Here is a 15,826-nt window from a genome sequence, read left to right as displayed (position 1 = left end):
GTAAAACATTGTACAGCGGCACAAAGAAGATCCATGAACGGAGGGGAAATGGCCAAAAAGAAAACGCCAAAATGCACGCTCGCTAATACACAGGAATATACATTCCTTTGTCTATAAATAACTAGCCCTTCTCTGATAGTAATTATTACACATTATAAGCCGTACCCATGTGCACATATTTTTCCACATGCATCTGCACGCACACTTGCTGCTAGGGCTTTTCCACACTCCAGCTTTTATCACCACTTAGCACATCTGCTCCAGCAAGAAAGAAATATGGCCTTAAGGCTGCATACAGTAGTTCTTCTAAAGAACGTTTTTTCGCTCCTTTTCAGTGCTTGCGGCACATGTGTGAAACATGATATGTACCTTTTTTTTCTCTTACACTAAGCTCCTGTTTATGGAGGCTGCTGTTAAGTCTGGACTGTGAAGGATGTAGAGGATCTGTGGCACTGTATAGACTGTACACATGTACAGTACAGACAGTATTATATTTGAAAGTGTAACCCTTGTGCCCAAGGCCTCAGTAAAGCTAAAGACGCACATCCACCAGCCGATTTCTACGAGCGATTGAACGATAACGATATCGTTATTGTTCAATCGCTCATGAATCGTGCATGAATTCGGCCACATTAATGTCAGTAACAACGCTGCAATCATCAGCTGAACATGCTGAACAACCTGACGATAATGTCAGGTTGAGCATGGAGGATGATTGATGTGTCTAGACTGAATGACTGCTCGTTCAGTGTAGGCACAGCCCAAACGACTGCACGATTACAATGTCGTAATCATGCAGTCGTTTTTTGGGTCTGCTAGTGGATGTGTGCCTTAAGGCTTCATAGGAAATTCATAGGCAACAATGTCATGAATTTTGACTTAGCTCACAAAATGTCCCCCTGCACTGTATGTAGGGTAGAGTACACTTAAAGCCATTGCACAGTGAACAATACTTCATGAGATTATCACTTTCAATTATAGACAATAAGGTAATGCATGGGGCTTGATTCAGAGGTGAATGCGATGGTGATTTTTGTACTGCGCATGTGTATGAGTCGCACTGCACACACGCCAAGTTTCATTACCGATGCAGCAGGTTGCAGTGAGGACTTGAACACAGATGGACTGACAGTCAGGGAGTGACACAGATGGACTGACAGTCAGGGAGTGACACAGATGGACTGACAGTCAGGGAGTGACACAGATGGACTGACAGTCAGGGAGTGACACAGATGGACTGACAGTCAGGGAGTGACACAGAGGGACTGACAGTCAGGGAGTGACACAGATGGACTGACAGTCAGGGAGTGACACAGATGGACTGACAGTCAGGGAGTGACACAGATGGACTGACAGTCAGGGAGTGACACAGATGGACTGACAGTTAGGGAGTGACACAGATGGACTGACAGTCAGGGAGTGACACAGATGGACTGACAGTCAGGGAGTGACACAGATGGACTGACAGTCAGGGAGTGACACAGATGGACTGACAGGGAGTGTTTGTGGGAGGTAACAAAGGGGTTGCGACTGTTTTGGGGGTGTGTCTGTGCCTGCAACTGCAAATTCGTACACAGTGGTTAAGGCTCCGGTGGCTTACTTGAGACGGACATTATGAGTGACCATAGGGTTGCTCAGAACACAGAAATGTGCGAGATCGGAGGATCACGCACCTAATTGGATTGACAAGATGTATTTTATTGCATTTTACATGAATTAAATAGTATTTGTCTATAAATGGCATAATGGTACTCAAAGGACAGAGATGGGATATAAGAACATAAAAATAAACCAGAAATTGCATTAACAACCTAGATGCTTTATAGTGCATACACTGCGCAGCACAGAATGATCTGTTCAGATTTGCTGTAGCTACTTGTTAAGCACAATGCAGAAGAAACATTACTGTGGAACTGGGAGACAAACCAGAGAAGAGAAACCTATTATTATTTTTAATAATAATAATAATAATAATAATTTTCTTTATACAGTATAGCGCTTTTCTCCCGTAGGACTCAGTCGCTTTACAGACATCAGAAAACATGGTACATTGTACCAGGATTTGGTATTGAAAAAAAAAAAATAGAAAACCACACCGAGATAATTCAAATCAACCAAAAGCTAGAGAGCACAATAAGCATATTGCAAGGTTGGTGCACACAAAATGGGTAGTTGCAGCATCCTAACGCTAGGAGTAGGGTCCCACCATAATAACCAGGTCCATGTATTTTTCATCCCATCCATGAGTGTACCAGGTGAGGCAGCCATGTTGGGCGCACTACGAAGGTTGCACTGTGGGAGATAAGCCATACAAGGACCCAAGGCACATATGGGAAAACTGACAGGTGTGTGGCAGTATAATATACCCTGTGTGAATAAATCCACGTGAAGTACATCCTGCCCATGGAGGATGCACTTCAGTGGAGGTATAGCACACCAGTATAGCATACATTCGGGTGGAAGTACATGGTACGAAACAGGGAATAGCAAATACAGTAAACAGTGTTGCAGTTCGTGCATGGCATATACAGGTGACTGAAACATTTGTAATATGAAATACACTGAATGAATAGATCCATATGTTTGTTCATCCTGCCTAAGAAAGAACCATCCGAGGCAGCCATCTGGGGCACAATGTGTAGGTTACATCGTATTGGAAGTATAACGTCCAGGTGGAGAGAAAGAAAGAAAAAAAAAAATTAATGAGAAGCTGAATACAAAGGTATAAAGGGCCATAAAAAAAAATGGTGACAGCATTATAAGTTAAAAACCATGTTAAAGTTAATCAGGAATTAAAATAATAGAGTGATCTGAAAAAAGCCATCTGACTCAGGGTCTCATTCAGACCTGCTCGCGAGCGCAGGACACTCGCAAGCGGGTCGATGGTACCCAAATGCGCATGCGCACGACGGAGGGAGCTCCGTCGAGACCCGGGTAGCGACAGCCAAGCTGTTGCTCCGGGTCTCGCACCAAAGGGGGCTTGCTGTCGATGGTGATTGACAGCACGCCCCTGGCACGCCTTTGGTGGGCGTGCCAGGGGCGTGGCTGCCAGACGGAGGCGTTCCCATGGGAACGCCTACCGTCTGGGTCCGGCCCCACTGACATCACTAGTGATGTCAGTGGGAGTGATTTTGGCACTGATAGAGCCAAAATCACTCCAGGGCTTGTGGCAGCGAGACCCTACCGCAGGGTCTCGTCCCAAGCCCGATGGTCGAGATGGTCTTGACCATCGCGACCATCATCATGGACGCTCGCATAAGCTGTGGGTGGTAACCCACAGCTATGCGAGCGTCCAAAAGGCCGCTCCAAATTTAAATAGGATGGCCCTGATTCAGAGCGAGCGCTCTGGTCAGAGCGTCCGGCTCTGAATCAGGGCCTCAGTCTGCACCTAGCGTTTACCTCGCTCAAGTGTGTGGACTTGTCGCATCCAGCAGTTTGTGGAGTGTGATTTGGCTGCAGCATGAGTCAGCACCCGAACCCAGTCTCAGGGGTGTTGAATGGAAGGTCGAGTGGTAGCATTCATGTGTGGCTGTGTATGAGAAATGGTTTATTTTTTTGGTTAGAAAGTAGTCAAAAGTCCAAATTCAGTTCAAACTCCGGTTCTAACTCCATGCTTCAGATGACATGATTCAGATGCAGGCTATAATGGCAGGCCTAACCTGTGTGTGCAGGCTTTCAAAGGAGTCCCATTGGCAGGAGATGCTGGGTTAGCTGGAAAGAGATGAAAGATGGTATTAAAACTCAACTCTGGTTCTAACTCCATGCTTCAGATGACATGCTTAAGATGCAGGATATAGTGGCAGGCCTTATTATTGGTGACAGCCTATTCATATTACATCACATTTAAGCAGTTGCTGATTTTATCACCCCAGTACATGAAAACAAGAGCTATCTAATTGTGTATACACTACATGGTCAAAAGTATGCGGACATCACTTTTAAGTAGCCAACCAATGGCTAACAGGTTCATAAAATCAAGCATTAAGTCATGCAATCTCCATACTCAAACAAAACAGTAGAATGGAATATGCTGAAGAACTAAGTGAACCTCTGCTTGGCACTGTCATAGGATGCCACCTTTCCAACAAGTCACTTAGGGGCCCATTTGTCAAAGTGCATTTGAGGTAAATTCCCCGAAAACACCTGTTTTCGGGGGTTTACCTCAAATACTTAGTATCCCCCGAATGTATGAAGGAGGGACCGCAGCAGGTATCTCCGATACCTGCTGCGATCCCTCCATTGCCGCCGGCAGCCGCCTCCCCCATAGGTTTCTATGGGGGATGCGATGCTGCCAAATGTATCAATATCAGGAATGCGAAGCATTCCCGATATTGGCCCCAGCAGCTAACGCTATCTAAAGATAGCGTTAGCCGCTGTTTCCTATGGGCACTCACCGCATATCAGCCGGCGGAGGGATCTGCCAGATCCCTCCGCCGGCAATGGGCGCCGCTCATGTGCAGTCCGCGGGACTGCGCATGCGCAGAAGCCCTGACTGCCCTCCGGAGACATCGCAGGGACGGGCTCTTTTCGGAGCCCGTCTCCCTGCATGTCCCGGATAATACATCCGGCAGATAGGATCGCATTTTGCAATGCGATCAGGGGCGGTACTGCATGCCCTGATCGCATTGCAAAATGCGATCATTAATAAATGGGCCCCCAAGTCAAATGTCTGTTCTACTAGAGCTACCTTGATCAACTGATAATGCATTTATTGTGAAGTGGAAACTGCTAGGAGCAACAAAAGTTCAGCCTCAATGCAGTAACCACACCACCAAGAGCTGAAGACCATAAAAAGTGTCTGTCTTCACTCACTACTGAGTTATAAACTGCCTCTGGAAGCAATGTTAACTCAAGAACTGTTTGTTGGGAGATTCATGGGTCAGGTTCTAGAGTGGTATAAAGCACACCACCATTAGACTAGTGGAAACACATTCTCCGGTGTCACCTGTAAGTCTGACGGATGAATCTGGAATTAGGAGACGCCAGCAGAACACTTTCTGCCTGTATGATTACTGCCAACTGAAAGTTTGGTGGAGTAAGAATAATGGTAAGAGGGCTATTTTCATAGTTTGGCCTGGATTCCTTAGTTCCAGGGAAGGGAAATCCTAATGCTACAGCATACCATGGCTTTCTAGAGAAGTGTGTGTTTTCCAACTTTGTGGCAACAATTTGTGGAAGGCTCTTTCCTATTTCAACAAATGCCCCTGTGTACAAAGCGAGGTCCATCAAAAAATGGTTTGCTGTGTTTGGTCTGAAAGAACTTGGCTGACTTACGCAGAACACTGGGGCAAATGTATGAAGCTCTGGGAAAGGAATAAAGTGGAGAGTGATAAACGACCAACCAATCAGCTCCCAACTGTCATTTTTCAAACACAGCCTGTAACATGACAGTTGGGAGCTGAGTGGCTGGTCGTTTATCACTCTCCACTTTATCACTTCCTAGAGCTTCATACATCTGCCCCACTGTCCTCAACTCCATCGAACACTTTTGACTGAATCCTAACGCTGAGTGTGAATCAATCCTTATTTCCTAACATCAATGGCCAACCTCATTATTGCTTTTGTGGCTGAATGGATGTGAATACCAGCAACCATGTTCCAAAATATAGTGGGAAAACCTTCCCAAAAGAGTGTACCCTGTTCAAGCAGCAAAGGGATAACTCCATATTAGTGCCCATGGCTTTGGAATGAGATGTTCAACAAAGAAATACAGGTTTGCTGTTCGGGTGTTAACATATTTTTGGCTATCTAGTGTACTTTCTGGTAATATATTTAAAAAATAAAATAATGGGATCAATTTAACTGCAGGAGATGCCAGAAAGTCCCGCAAGTATTCGCATGCATGTACACACTTCCGAACGTGGATTTTTGTACTCAGACCAATAGTGCTGTGAAATAAAGACTGCTATATAGGTGCAAAATCTGATGTCATTACATTAGACATAGGGCCTGATTCGGCAGCGATCGCAACTGCGGTTAGGCACACTACTGGCCGATTGTTGCTTTCTGCGTATACATCGCAGTGCGGGAACACTCCACTGCAATCAGGACTGCGATCACAGTGACTACGCAAACCCGTCGCAGAATGATTGACAGGAAGGTGGTGGTGACGGAGGGGTGGTCGGCGAAACGCATGCGTGCCAGTGCGATTGAACGCCGTTGCAGGGGCATGCATAAATTAGTGATTGCGATGCCATATGCAGCCTGAGCTTTCAGACCTATAGTCTGCAATCAGCCACACTACAGTCAGATCAGAGGCGTAACTAGACATTTTGGTGCCCTGTGCCAGAAAGAGCATTGGCGCCCCTCTCATTTTTCAAAGGGACATAATGCACCCAAAAAAGAGGAATGGCTTCATGGGGAAGGGCAAGGGAAGAGATAGGAGAGGCCAGGAGATGCTGGCGATGATATAATAGAAAGCTACAAGCAAGAGTGATAATAAACAGAAATTTGACAGGCCCAAACAGCGCCCCCTGACCTGTGGTGCCCTGTGCCATGGCACCGGCCGCACTACCCTAGCTACGGCCCTGAGTCAGATATACCCTCATATTACTGAGAAGATGAGGAGGATGTTTATTTCATTAATGTCAGGCAGTATTGATTGACACAGGGTGATTCATATTTATAAAGCTGAGCTGAGGAACTACTTTCAGTCAGGTAGAGTTAACGTGAATCTGGCTTATACTGTGAATCCTACTGTGATTCCATAATGCTTACTTGTCACTAGGGGGCATGTGCATACCGATGAGCACTGTTGGACCTGAGTGCATTTTATCCATTACTCTTATTATTGCAACGATCATACTATGCAAAGTTCACATTTCTCTGACAATAGACTAATATTCAGTATTACTCCTGCACATTGTACTATTTCAAAAGGACACCATACATCAACCACATTTTATTAGGTGATGACAGTTTCACAAACAAACTTGATTGTTTCTAAGATGTTTCCTGACATAAAAAAGCATTTTCAAGACACTTTCTACATATCTACTAATCAATACTCCAAATAGTTTTCTGCCCATGACAATATAACTAGATTTTTGGCTCCTACTGTGGCTCTATTGGACCTATGGCATTCCATTAATAAATACAGGAGAAGAGACTGAAGTCCTTCTATATTGAGATTGTGTAGTGTAGTACAGCTCTGGATTGTGATCAGGGCTGTTATCAAATATTCAACTCCAACACTTATTTTTACCTATCACTATGTGTTCTCACAATATTACTATAGCCTCAGGGAAATCTGATTATACTTGTAGAAAGGAAACATAAAGTGCACAGAATCTACTATTCTCAATTCAGAAAAGCTGCATTCTGCATATTAACTGGTTATGTACAAGAGACATTGGGGACTAATTATTAATGCTTTTACCCATAAAAACCAATTGGATGCAGCAGTTTCTGTCTCCGGCGTTCAGCTGAGTAAAGCAGGATACAGCAGTCCGTATTTTTTCCATAAGGCCTGTGCTATTGGGCAAACCTTTGGATGGAGTTAATCGCTGTGGCCTCTGAACTACAGTATCGCTGGAGAGGGATCTTTTATATCCCTCACTGCGGGTTGGGTACAGGATCCTGACGGTCAGGATGCCGACAGTCAGAATACCGACCTTGTTAGCGTCGGGACCCGGCATGCATACACACTTGCTGATGCCGGCAGCGTCGGCATCAGGGTCACGTCCATAGCGGGTACACGCTGGCCGATGTGCCCAATATGTTGCTCCGATACACCGGATTGGGAGACATATCACTTAGTGTGTACCCGACTTAAGTATTATAACCCTTACCCTAACCCACCTACTGCAGCCTAACCCTCCCACTAGTGCCCAACCATAACACTTATCTCTACAATCTGCCGGGATTCTGACAGCCGGAATGCTGCTGACGGTATTGTGACTGTTGGCATCGGACTACATCCCCTCTCCGGCAGTTGTACAGTGCCCACATTCACATGCACAACCCTAATAAGCAGACCATAAAGGAGCTTTAATAGGGGAAAGTGCAACCTCCTATCAGATACTTCATTGATAAATGATATATATGTTTTTGCTGCAATATTGCAGTGATAACAGATGTTAAATAATATGGCAGCAATAAATAGGCCCCATTAGCTTTTAATGCCTCACTTGTCGCACCAATATACCTGCTGAGAGGTGATTACCCTTTCTATAGAAAAGATAAGTAACTTTTTCTCCTTCATAGAAAAGACACTCTGGTTCTGAGTCAGCGGCGGCAATATCGGACGCAGTGGAGCATCTCTTACCTCCCGCTTCTTGTAGAATCGCAGTATAGATCTGGTAGCAAAAATGTATGGGGCGTTCCTGGAAAGTGACGGAGGTTGGCTAAACAGATGCACAGAGATGGTGTGTCTTATGAGTGTGTGGGGGAAAGTGGTTGCATTCAGAGACGCTGAACTGCTCACATAGGAGGCCATGGTCTAACAGAGAAACTGCGCCTGTCGTAGGGCTGGTGCAAGTTTCAATGGTGCATCTAAAAATGCAGCAGAGAGTAATGAGGTGTTTATAATCGCTGACAGCGGGCAGCTCAGTCCTACGCACAAATGTACACCAGGAAAGGTCTGACTATGGTGCCTGCATCTGACTCACAATCAGACCCTACGTATTACTCTGCTACTGATGGAGTTAAGGATCTTGTTCAAAATGTTGACACAATACCCAGGTATATTGCTTAGGATTAGACATGCAGCCTCAAATAATTATATTTATGGTTGCTAAAACGCACCAATCATTTGTTATAGTCCCTGACAGCTCATGTACATTGGGCCTGATTCATAGATAGACGCTTATGTGATCGCAGCTGGGATTCCGCATGGAACACAGCTGCGAAAATATGCTGACGATTCCAAAGAGCATCCCAGCATAAGGACGCCCACTTCTGCCTTCTCACATGCGTACAACGTTGCTTACCTGCTAAAATATCGGTAACATCGACGCATATCGAGCGCCCACCTTGCCCTTACGGAAGGTCTGACAGCTCTCCTGACTCGCAGAAAGCTCTCATGCTGTGTAGGAGATCGCATGGGCTAATTTATGAGCGCCTATGTAACAGCGTTCAGACAGTCAGACACGCCTGCATTTTTATGACCACTCCCCATTACCACCCCCGAACGCAGACAGCCTGTCACTCACTTTGTGATGGATTCCTCAGTGCGATCGCCGAGCACGCGCAGTGTGGCTTATACACATATGCAATGACAAACAATGCGTACGTAATTGCCATTGCGTTCATCTCTCATTATCCAGATTGGGATGCAGGATGGTATTCCTCCTTAGGAGTATGAGCTTTCAGTACAGAGATAAGGGGCAGGATGCATGACGCATTGCACTCGGGATGCGATGCATTCCGCTGGTCTTTGCCTGCATACTGGCGTTGTTAATGCCGGTATTATTATTATTATCCTTTATTTATATGGCGCCACAACTGTTCTGCAGCGCCTTACATAGTACATAGAACTAATAAGTGAACAAGAAACAAGTAACTTACAGTACATTACAGTGCAGGACAAGGACACGATTTATAAGCATTGCTGCAATAGCGATTAAAGCACTCACAATAAGCAGCCAGGAGTTGGCGGTCCCGTGTTAGGTGCCCTTATGGGGAGTAAAGAGTAGAAGAAAAATGTAAAGAGAAGCACATGAGGTATGCATGACGATCACCACAAAGGACCGCTCCATCGGTAAGAGCCCTTTGTGATGGAGGGACTTCTGGGGTCTTTGACCCAGAAGCCCCTCCGGCGTCCTTCTGCGCATGCGCCGGCGGGGGGTACTGGTAGGGATCCGATTGGATCCCTCTATCAACACTCTGCGGAGAGAAGCCTATAGGCTTCTATGGGTAATGCCATCAGGAAGATAGCATTACCCGCCGCAACCAAGCAGCTTGGTGCACATGAGAAATTAGGTCAAACCCACATTTTGGGGGGTTTGACAGCATTTCTCCCCTTCCTGCATCTCGCCCAATATATTCAGAGTGTTTCTAAGTCATAAATCAATCATTTTATAAATATGTATTTTGATTACTATTAGTATGTTCTCCGTGTATCTGGCATTCCAAGGGCGATTTCAGTTTTCTGCCGCAATGTGCCCCCAGAACGTATGGACGAAGGCACTTCACAAGCAGTATCTTCACTAACTTTCTTTCCCACTCTATTGAGATGCTAGGGAAAGTTATGTACTGAAATCGACGGTAATGTCTGCAGCCAGACATTGCGGTCAGGCCAAGTGGCACATTGCTCTGAAGCAGAGCCGGCCCTAGCCAATTTGGTGCCCTAGGCAAAATATATTAATATATATATATATATACGTAATAAAAGGTCGGCACCCCACCTTGCAGCTCCACCAGACCTAGTGTGTGTCTCAGCCCCATTCCCTTAGACCCAGTGTGTCTCTCGGCACCATTCCCCCACTGTGTCAGCCTCATTCTCCCCCCAGCCCCAGGGTGTGTCAGCATCATTCTCCCCTCCAGCATGTTTCCCAGCCCCAGTGTGTCAGCCTCTTTCCCCCCACCCCCAGTGTGTCAGCCTCTTTCTCCCCCCAAGCCCCAGAGTGTGTCTCAGCCTTGCCTTCCCCCTCCAGCCCCAGTGTGTCTCAGCCTTCTCCCCCAGCCCCAGTGCATGTCTCAGCCTTCCCCCCCAGCCCCAGTGCATGTCTCAGGCTTCTCCCCCCAGCCCCAGTGCGTGTCTCAGCCTTCCCTCCCCAGCCCCAAGTGCGTGTCTCAGCCTCCCCCCCAGCCCCAGTGCGTGTCTCAGCCTTCCCCCTCCAGCCCCAGTGTGTCTCAGCCTTCTCCCCCCAGCCCCAGTGCGTCTCAGCCCTCCCCCCCAGCCCCGGTGCGAGTCTCAGCCTCCCCCCCAGCCCCAGTGCGTGTCTCAGCCTCCCCCCCAGCCCCAGTGCGTGTCTCAGCCTTCCCCCTCCAGCCCCAGTGTGTCTCAGCCTTCTCCCCCCAGCCCCGGTGCATGTCTCAGCCTCCCCCCCCAGCCCCAGTGCATGTCTCAGCCTCCCCCCCAGCCCCAGTGCCTGTCTCAGCCTTCCGCCCCCAGCCCCAGTGCGTGTCTCAGCCCCCCCCCCCAGCCCCAGTGCGTGTTTCAGCCTTCCCCCAGCCCCTGTGCATGTCTCAGCCTCCCCTCCCCAGAGCCGCCACTTACCTTGGCTGCTTCTCCGCAGCTCCTCTCGATCCTCTCCTTCCAGAAGCCCGGCCCCTTGTTATGACACGGCGCACATGATGTCACGTGCGCCGTGTCATAACAAGGGGCCGGGCCGCGGTGGGTGGCTGGCTGTTATGTTGGTGGAGCCGGAGCGGCCGAAGCGGGCCCCTCTCCGACTCCAACCATTTTAATAATGGGGACCGGGTCGGAATGAGCTTCTGTGCAGAAGCTCATTCTGACCGGTCAAAGTCACCTGACCGGCTGACAGGTGCGCTGCCAGGTTGGAGCGGAGCTCCGATCGCGGCAGCGGCATGTGGGAGGCAGCAGCAGAGCCTTGAATGCCCCTAGGCATTCAAGTCGCCCCTAGGCATTAGCTTATTATGCCTATGCCTAGGGCCGGCTCAGCTCTGAAGTGAATTCCGCCCTAAATGACTAGATTTATGCATAGAGCTCTTTGCCATGACGGCTGCATATGGGAGTGCACAGGAATTTATACCAACCAATTGGAGAAGTTAGACCATACTTGCCAACATTCTGGCAGCCCCCTCCAGGAGGGGGCAGCCAGGTCGGACAAGCAGGGAGGCGTGGCGAGGTAGAGGGTGGCGCGGCTGGGGATACTACCTGGCCAAGGAATCACAAAATGTTGGCCCCTCCCCCACTACACAATGCAGGCATTGTGAAGCAGGGGGCGGTGTCATGATGATGCGATTCAGCGCAGGGGGTTGTCTGGGATTCGCCGGGGGGGTCGGAGGCTGGCCGGGAGGTTTACCTACTTTCCTGGGGGGTCGGAAGTGGCACCCGATTTTCAGGAGGCTCCGGGCCAAATTGGGAGAGTAGGTAAGTATGAGTTAGACGGATCAAGGACAGCCATTGCCCAGATTTAGCACATGAGCACTGAAGTGCAAAAACAAGTTAGTTTTGCAGGCCCAGATTATTTATATGATATAAGGGCCCTGATTCTGAGCAAAAAAAGAGCAAGTAACTGTGCACTTGGGCAAAACCATGTTGCATTGCAGGTGGGGGAGATGTAAAATGTGCAGAGAGATTGAGATCTGAGGACTTGTCCAAACTCAAATCTAAAATGCTCTGTAAATATAAAGCTGCCCAGCATATGTGGGTTACACACAAAATCAGCCAGTATTTACCCCATATGCAAAATCATAAAATGTAATTCCACCCCTTGCATTGCAAATGGTTTGCTCCATGTGCACAGTTACTTGCTCTTTTTCGCTTTACTCCCAACTCAGACTCATTTGCATTGCGGCAGGATGCACGTCTCCTTGGAAAAGTCCTTATATTCATTCACCTCTGTGGTAAAGATCGGGACTTATCCCTATACACATTGCACCTTCCATTTTCTCTTTTACAGCAAAGTGCATTTCTAAGTGCTCTTCTTGGATCCATGCAATACAGATATCTCCAAAGATGCAAAAACTTGGTCTGTAATAAAGGTAGTTTCCTCACTTTCATGATGTAACCAGGGCCAGGCAACCTTCTACAACCCAGCTGTTGTGGAGCCGCAAACACCAGCATAGCTGGCAGAGTATCCTGGGACTTCTAGATTGACCGCACCTGGGGGTTCATTCTGAGTTGGAGGCATTCGCGGCCACATTTCCGTCTGGCCGTGGATTTCTGCTTACTACATGATGGTAATGCGAGAATCTGCATTTGTATGGTAGAAAGCTCTGCGGCTGCATGTGGAGAACTATCCTGCCCGCTGTCCTTACATCCGCTGCTGGTCCCGTCATCATTAGTAACTGAACTTACACCAGCCGCATGCTGGGTGCAGAAGATTGGGCTGGACCAGATGTCTTATCTCCTTCTGCACGCTGCGAGCAAGCTAGGAAGTCAAACGACACTCCCACGACAGAAGAGTTCCTTGCCCAAGACCGCCTCCCAGATACTGCCCAGAAATGCCCATTTCATGCATAGTGCGGTCAATCAATACAGATGCACTAGCGATCTCCATCCGTGCGCGGATAGCTGATCCGGGGCATGCGCATAAGCCCATTTCATTCTTTAGCGCAGGCGCAGTATGCTGACATCCATGAGATCCATGCACATCGCTACTTTACTGCAACTCAGAATCAGCCCCCTGGACAGCAACTTTTTGTCCAAGCCTGAATTAAGCTGTAATGAGGCTACCTGAGCTGTATTTTAGGAGAACCAAGTAGGGATGGCCATCGACCATTGATGATTCATAATCATCAATGGTTTATGGCCGATGTCGAATGCTTTTGCCATCAATGGGGGAGAACCAGATGGTTTCCCTCCATTGATATTCTAAGCATAACCAAATGTTGTTTTTGTTTTTTACAAGGTGCCGGGACACGAAGCATAGCTCCACCCCCGGCACCCGCAAAGTCCCGCCCCAGGTTCTGATTGGCCCACGGGCCAGTCAGTCAAGAAACAGGGATGACCATCGGTTGGTGAAACCATTGATGGTAATCCATTGCATAGTTGGCAATGGCTACTTGCTATTTTGTCATCAATGGTAAACACACACCGATGGCCATCCCTAGCTCCAAGGAAACATATACATGAATAAAACATGTGGTCCTAACATGGTAATGGTTTGGACTATAATGTGATGTTTTACTTTCCCCACACTGCGCATTTTCAGCCATATAAACTAAGCTGCAAAACTAGGTACAGAAACTGTGAAGTAAACCTGGACTGTGAAATGGACAAGTTATGTGCAGAAGAAGCATTGTGGGTCTGCAGATTTTGAAGTGTGTGACTGACTCTTACCTTGTACCTTGTGCACAATATCCTGGATCAGTTTTCATTCAAACATTTTTATTTAAGCATACAGTGCACATCCAGTTGCCATGTGATCAATTATACTAAAATATTGCATGCAAAAAGTGCACTGAGAAATACAAATCAGGAGAGGAGAGGCATAGTACTCAGTGTTCCACCAACTGGAAAATAGTGTCTCAAATTCTTCCAGGTAATTGTAATGGGTAATAGATGCAAAAGGATACTGCAGATAAACATTTAAATACCAATACCTAGCTGTAATTGTGTGCTGTTGTATTCTGTGTGTGTATTTAACACTTACAAACAATACCCCATCATTCCCAGCACTCACCATACTACTGTTTCCTCCTTTTAGAGCAGTCCCTCTTTTTTCTTTTTTTTTTACCAGACTTCTCTTATTTACCTTTTCGTAAAAAGTGTCCCTCTTATCTGTCTCATATATGGGCCATACTGAGTGTATATATGTTTTAAAAAACATAAATAGCCACACAAAAACCTGATTTCCACATTGACATAGATACCTAGGGCCAAATATAATAGGATGAGAGTTTAGAAAATGTGAGAGAAAACTGTCACATTTTTAAACACAGCCAATGTAATAAAGTCACAGAACATGATATTTTTCACACTCAAAAAACTCTCAAGATATGGCATATGTATCAAAGCTTGATGTGAGATAAAATTGTGCAATATATATCACCAACCAATCAGCTCCAAACTATCATTTCTTAAACACAGCCTGCAAAATGTAAGTTAGAAGCTGATTGGTTGGTGATATATATCTCACAATTTTATCTCACATCAAGCTTTGAAGTTTTACTGCTAAACTCTCACATCTTCTAAACTCTCACCCTATTACATTTGGCCCCTAGTGTTACTATTACAGTTAGGCTTCTATTATTGCAGATAGCCAAATTTGTTGAGGAAAACATTGCTGAAAGTTAAAAATATACCCCTTCTATATTGTAACACAAATATATACACATATCTAAATAATTATTTTGTACTGAATTATTATTGGTTATGATTGATGCGGACATGTTACCATAGAAAACACTATAGTACTAACAAAATAAACATAGCTGCCTACCTAATAAGCTAACCCTAAAAGGGGCAGACTAGATGTGCCAAATGGTTCTTATCTGCTGTAAAATTCTATGTTTCTATGTTAATATTCAATGGGCACTTTGCTGTAGAGCCAGCGCATCAGTGCAGATTATGTACAATTCTGTCTCATTGGCGAACTACATGTCCCATCATGTCATGAATACTAAATTTGACAGTATACTTCTTAACAGTTTAAATAATCATTCATGTAAATCTACAGCAAGAGCAGATTGCAAAAGTTACATCCCACATCTCAGATAGGTTTGTTTTTTTGGTGTATTGGATCATTATTGAAAAAGCAAGGACATTCTTCTAGGGACAAAGCCTGAAAACCTGGGGCTTTAAATTACAGGGAGTGTCCCACTATGGATAACGCTAGTATCAATAGTTACTAAGGGGGAGATGCACTAAGCCTTGGAGAGTGATAAAGTACCATCCAATCAGCTCCTAACTATCAGTTTACAGGCTGTGTTTGAAAAATGACAGTTATTATTATTATTATCGTTTATTTATATGGCGCCACAAGTGTTCCGCAGCGCCTTACAAAGTACATAAACAAATAGATTGATTTACAGTGACTTACAGTACAATACAATACAAGGAATGGGTATGAAATACCGCCGGCCATGCCAATTCCCGTCAGCGGCAGCCCGACAAAAGCAGAGTTGGAAGCAGCGGAAGCCCCACAGAGCTGGAAACCCGATCGTGGATAGGTGAGTATATACTAACCTAACCCTCCTTAGGGGTGCCTAACCCTAACTTCCCCCCTCTAAGTGCCTAACCCTAATCACCCCC

The 15,826-nt window shown here is 46.3% G+C and overlaps 1 protein-coding gene across 1 annotated transcript in view; it reads left to right on the top strand.

The window, feature by feature from the left end:
• RARG (retinoic acid receptor gamma) overlaps window positions 1–15,826 on the top strand; it is a 192,277-nt gene that overhangs the window by 132,736 nt on the left and 43,715 nt on the right. The window lies entirely within an intron of this gene.

Source organism: Taudactylus pleione, unplaced genomic scaffold, assembly GCF_031769625.1.
Source record: "Taudactylus pleione unplaced genomic scaffold, aTauple2 ptg000089l, whole genome shotgun sequence".
Lineage (NCBI taxonomy): Eukaryota > Metazoa > Chordata > Amphibia > Anura > Myobatrachidae > Taudactylus > Taudactylus pleione.
Note: the sequence above shows the minus strand (reverse complement) of the source record. Positions and strands in the feature narration are given on the sequence as shown.